At 37.2% G+C, this 6,381-nt stretch overlaps 1 pseudogene; it reads left to right on the forward strand.

Annotated features, from left to right (window-relative positions):
• Window positions 1-582: 582 nt before the first annotated feature.
• Window positions 583-1,665, forward strand: LOC137639106 (uncharacterized; annotated as a pseudogene).
• Window positions 1,666-6,381: the final 4,716 nt, after the last annotated feature.

Raw genomic sequence — 6,381 nt, forward strand, 5'->3', positions numbered from 1 at the left:
GCTTATCGCTCAGGTGAGAAGGTCCATTTTCCCTTTTTAATGAGTTGGTAACTGGTAATACATTTTACCGCGACCGTCTTCACCTCTGCTCTGGCCTAGCTAGCTCTCAACAGTTACCAACGGCTACCCTTGACCCAGCCTTGACACACGTGACAACGCATTTTTAACCCCTCCATTCATCATCATTCATCAGTCAGTACTTGGTCTGCACACTGCATCAGCTCAGGTCAGGACACTAACGCCGTGAGGACACTGAGGCCTGCTGACTGCTGTTCGCAAGACTGCCGCTGCACTCTGCTTTTGTGCTACGGAGGCAGTACTCAGTAGAGAAGCTTCATCATACATGAGGTAAGACTCAAATGATGTTCTCTTCCTTATTTAAAGAATTCAAGCAAAATTATAATAGTTTTGAGAGAGAGAGAGAGAGAGAGAGAGAGAGAGAGAGAGAGAGAGAGAGAGAGAGAGAGAGAGAGAGAGAGAGAGAGAGAGAGAGAGGAGAATTTTTTTGTGTGCAAGCCATGAGCACATTTTTTTACCTTTTTAAATCTAATATGCTATTTTTTTGTTTTACAGAATCTCACAATGGGTCGGCACCGAGAATTTGTTGGTGTTGATCTCTTCTCCATTATGAAGAATTCAGCAAGTTGCCTTGTGTCTGGTTATGGTTACTCATACACACCGAAGCCCGGCCCAGAACTTCACTCAAAGCCGTTAATGTGATCACCTTAAAAGACGACGGAGGAATATAAGAAACTCCTGGACAATGCCAAAAACAATGCGTCTAGGAAACGGGAGAGAGAAAATATATCTAATTATTTTGTCAGTACGATTAGCGAAGATTCGTGTGCAAAAAGAAAGAAAACGAAAGTGATAGAATACGCAATGAGTAAGCAAGAGATGCAGGGACTTGTCGTTGAAGCAGTTACTGTCAACAGATTGCCCTTATCTGTTTTTGAGAAAACAGCCATGTCAAAGCTTATGGGTCCCATTGCAAACAAGCTTGCCGTATCATTAAATCAAAGAGCTGTTCGGTCTCTGACTCTTGAAGCCGCAGCAAAAAAAGACTTGAGTTGAGGACTGAGTTTGATAAGCGCTTGGTTTGTCAAGTTAGATCTCTGCAGCCGACGTGGGCGTCATTTCCTTGGGGTGAACGTGCAGTCTGATATCAATGGCAAGTTGAAGGTAGTGACAGCCTCCGTAAAGGAAATGACACAAAGGGCAACAGCTGAAGAGATCAAATCAGTTTTGCTAGCTTTTTTTAATAAGATTGGAATACAAGAAAAACAAATTTACTCGTTAACCACAGATAACGGATCAAACGTAATCAAAGTAGGAAAACTGATGCAGAGTGATACACAGGTGAAGGAAGGAAACAGTGAAGAAACTTTGAGTGATAATGAAGAAAACGACGATGAAAAAGTATTGGAAACTGCTGAAAATAAGATAGATGACTTAGTAAATGACATTCACTTAGCAGCTAAAAGTGTTACATAAGTAAGGTGCGCTTTACACACCATGCAACTCTGTGTGCATGATGTTCTGAAAACAGACAGTGTAAAATATATCTTATGTAGGGTGCGGAAAGTGGTGAACAAGATGCATACACAAAATATGCGCTTAATATTCAAGAACAGCTCCATATCACTTCCAAAAACTAAACTGTGAAACAAGATGGGGCTCAACGTATGATATGTTGGACAGCGTCCTTGAAAAAAAGTTATTCTTGAACCAAATTGGCCTAGCTAATGAATCTTTACTTATTTCAGATTAAGATTGGGAGAAAATAAGTGACATAACAGAAGCTCTGTAACTACTCCATGAGGCTACATGTGCACTACAGATGAATTCACAGCTGGAGAATTCCCTGCTCAGTGGGTTAAGTGCAAAGTTGTTTTGGAAAGAAGCACTGCAGTCACAGCACCACTTCTTGAAGCCATGGAAAAACGGCAAGATTCTCTGCTTAGGAACCCAACTTTCCTATCTGCTGTGTATCTTCACAGAAGATATAATGTTCTCCATACCGAAGAACAGAAGGAACTTAGTCAGATACATCTTCTTGGACTCTGGAAAAAAATTAAAACTATTTCTTCTACTAGTACTATGTCGTCAGGCTCAATGCTGACAAAAGACGATTCATTCACAAGCGGCGATAGTGATAGTGAAGGCGACTCAGCACTTGGGTCAGTAGATATTGTTGAGCAATTACTCCGAGTCAGTGATGTAAGCAGAGCAACTGTTACCGCAAGCAAAGAGAGTGAAGTGGTTGAGCATATCAAAATGTTCGCCAAAGCTTCATGTATCAGTAAAAATTAGGTATTTTCCAGTGGTGGCATTATCAACAAGAAAGTGCACTAAAAAATCTTGCTGAAGTAGCAGTTGCTCTGCCTGTTACTCAAGCGAGCATAGAGCGCACATTCTCTGGGTTGCGCTATATTCTTAATGATTTAAGACTAGGTCTAAAAGAGGACATTGTTGATGCTGTAATGCTATTACGCTGCAACACATAAAACTGTATGAATCCCTAATACTGTATAACTGAACATTTTCCTTTTGTAACCTTAGCAAAATAAAATTGTATTATATCATTAATGTATTACATAACACCAATCTTCTTGAAGAGGCAGTAGTAGTAGTAGTAGTAGTAGTAGTAGTAGTAAAAGTGCCATGTTATTTCTATATGAACTGCAATGTAAAAAAAAAAAAAAGTAGGTACGGAAACAATACGAAATTACGGTACGATAAAATATCGTACTAGTACGGTACGGTATGAATTTTTAGGTACTGTGCGAAATTACGGTACGGTAAAAATGTGAGGTACGAATTACAAAAAAACATATCCAACCGTACCATACTCCATGCCCTGCTTCCAGGTCGTTTAGTACCTCCTCAACCAAACACCCCTCCCCCCTTCCGCAACATATCTTGCTGTTTTTTTTTTTTGCTTTCCCAGCTTTTAAAGAACTTCCTAATTACTATACAAAACGAGGAGCTGCAGGAATGCTTAATTTTGGAGAAAATGGAGAGCGTCCTCTCGTAAACAAATACCATAGAAACTTTTTTTTCTTTTACGAAATCTGCAGACATTATGGAAAAACATAAGACTAAATTTATATTTGTTTTGGGCTATTTAAATTTATATTTGTTTTGGGCTATTTCAAAGCTAAAAATATGTCAAAAGAAGGAGAATCAACAGAAGGTAAATTTGTAGTAGGCCTAATAAATGACAGAGGAGACAAGCGTGTAGAATTTGCTGAAAGAAATATCATTAAAATTACGAGCACCTAATTTATAAAAAGAAATAAAAATGGACATACAGAAAACAAAGTGGAGAAACAAAAACTAAATAGATGTAACTGTGCTTTTATTTTTATCATTGTTACTTGCTAAGCTACAATCCTAATTGGAAAAGCAGAATGCTAAAAGCCCATGGGAAGATACCACAGTGAGGAAAGGAATTGAGGAAACGAATAGAATAGTATGCCTGAGTGTACCCTCCGGCAAGAGAACTTTACCCAAGACAGTGGAAGACCACGGTACAGAGGCAATGACAATACCAAGACCAAAGAACAATTGTTTGATTTTGGATTGTCCTTCTACAAGATTGATTGATTGATTTAAGATTTTCAGGCATAAATCAATCAATCAATCAATCTTGTAGAAGAAGGACAATCCAAAATCAAACCATTGTTTGGCAAGAGCTGCTTAAGATAGCTAAAGAATCTCTTCTACCCTTACGGAGAGGAAAGTAGCTACTGAACAATTACAGTGCTGTAGTTAAATCCTTGAGCGAAGAAGAACTGTTTGGTTATCTAAGTGTTGTCAGATGTATGAGGAAAGAGAGAATGTGTAAAGAATAGGTAAAGCTATTCGGTGTATGGGTAGGCAAAGCGAAAATTAGCAGTAATCGGAGAGAGGGATTCAATGTAGTACTATTTGGCAAGTCAAAGGACGCATCAACTCTCTACCAGTAGTATTTCAATGGGTAGCTGGTGCCTTGTTCAACCTACTACCTACTTAACAAGTTAAAAGACGAGCGACCATACTGTAGAAGGGTAAGCAAAATTTGTCTAGATCTAAGGAAATTTTAAGAAAGAAAATAAACACTCCTGTCATAAGAGAAAAATATGAGTTTACTTTAGCAATACAAAATAGGTCCTGCCAGCCAGCTACATGATGAAACGGAAGCAAGTAAAGAAGAAATAAACAGCAATTTAACAAAATTTACATTGGAACCAGTACAAGAGAAAAGTTGAAAGGTTCCTGGAGAAGATCAAGGAAAAATATAAAAAAGACCAAAAACGCAATAAAGAAAAATTGGATAAGAGAATAAATCTAAGAGAGTTGTAACAGAATTAGCAGAACTATCCAAAACAATAAGCAAACTAAAAAAAACAAGACCTTCGTAAACACAAGCGGAGAAAATTAAGGAACTGCTAAAGAATGGAAGAAGCATCAAATTAATGAAAAGACGACTGGGAACAGGGCACCAACAGATATTTACATTAAAGGATAAAAATGGAATTATCAACACCAGATGTCTACTTTAAAGGATGAAAATGGAATTATCAACAACAAAGATGAAGTGATAAAATTTGCAGAGGATTTATATACAATGCTATACAATAGAGATATAAGAAATAACTTTGCCAACATAAATCATGAAAAACCTGAGCTGGTATCAAGCGTAACAGTAGGAGAAGTCCAGAAAGGACTAAAAGGCATGAAATGAGGCAAAGCAGCAGGAGAAGATGGTCTATCAATTGATTTAATAATAGATGGAAGAGATTTCATAGAAGTAAAACTCGATGAACTTTACACCAAATGTCTGAAAGAATGCTCTATACTTACAGCATGGAAAAACTTTATCCTTATACTAATTCACAAAAAATCGTAGCCCAATAATTTTACTCTCAGTAATATATAAAATATTTACAAAGATCATATTTGGCCAAATAGAAAAACAAAAGACAGCTAGATTTTATTCAACCAAGAGAGCAGGCAGGATTTAGAAGTGGGAATTCAACAACTGACCATATCCTCGAAATTACCCATATAATAGATAAATCAACAAAATATACCAAACCACTACATATGGCATTTATAGACTAAGAGAAAACTTTTGATTCGGTCACAACTTTAGCAGCAATGAAAGTCCTTAAGAGACAACGAATAGATGAATCTTATGTTATAACACTTGGAGACACTATACAGGAATCCTTAAACTACATAAGGATACTGATAAAATTCTCATTGAGAAATGAGTTATACAAGGAGACCCAATCTCTCCTACATTATTTACAATATTCCTAGAAGTTATAAAGAATTTAGATTGGGAAACGGTAGGAATTAATATTGATGGTGAATGCCTTAACAACTTAAGATTTACAGATGACTTATTTTGCTTAATGAATCAAGGGAGGAATTGCAAAATATGATGGAAGAAAAAGATGAAATGTAGGACTGAAAATGAATATAAGTAAAATTAAAATAATTTTCAATGAAAATGCAGAGACAGCAAACAAGGGTTATGGACGAACTTCTAGATATTGTAATTTAATATATGTACTTAGGACAGACGGTAAGTGTTTCCCCAGGACACGAGACATTAAAAGAAGGATATCATGTGAAGGAGAGCTTTTGGTAAACAAAATGCTATCATGAAAAGTAAAAGGCCAGTTTCTCTCTCTAAAAAAAGTATCTAATCAGATGGTTCTACACGAGGAAATTGGAGCCTTACTAAAGCCTTAGAACATAAGCTACTTACAACTAAAAGAGATATGGAAAGAATAATGTTGGGAATAACGCTATGAGACAGAGACAGTAACGTGGATATGAGAGCAAACCATAGAAGCTGGAACGTCCCCTGCTCGGGGTTTTTAACTTGAGTCTGAAAGATTAACTTGAGTCTGGACTAAAATGACTTCTAGAAGGGCTAGAAACACGTTCTCTGGATCAAAATGGGGGTTTTTGAGGATGGTGAGTTCAATAGTAACATTTTCAACACCACCTGGGGTCATCTTCAAGGTCTAAAGGTCATTTATCAAGGTCAAATTTGTGAATTTTGGTCATTTTTGCTCGTTTTTTGTGTGTAACTCATAAATGGTGAGAGATAGCTGATTATAATATGAGGCAAGTCTGCAGAGCTGTCCGAATTTAATATATATTGTCATATATCGTCCTTCAAGAAAGGACTGGAACGTCCCCTGATCGGGGTTTTTAACTTGAGTCTGAAGGATTAACTTGAGTCCTGGACTAAAAGGACTTCTAAGAAGGGCTAGAAACACGTTCTCTGAGCCAAAATGGGGGTTTTTGAGGACGGTGAGTTCAATAGTGACATTTTCAACACCACCTGGGGTCATCTTCATCATCTTCAAGGTCAAA

The sequence above is a fragment of the Palaemon carinicauda genome, chromosome 1, assembly GCF_036898095.1.
Source record: "Palaemon carinicauda isolate YSFRI2023 chromosome 1, ASM3689809v2, whole genome shotgun sequence".
Taxonomy (NCBI): domain Eukaryota; kingdom Metazoa; phylum Arthropoda; class Malacostraca; order Decapoda; family Palaemonidae; genus Palaemon; species Palaemon carinicauda.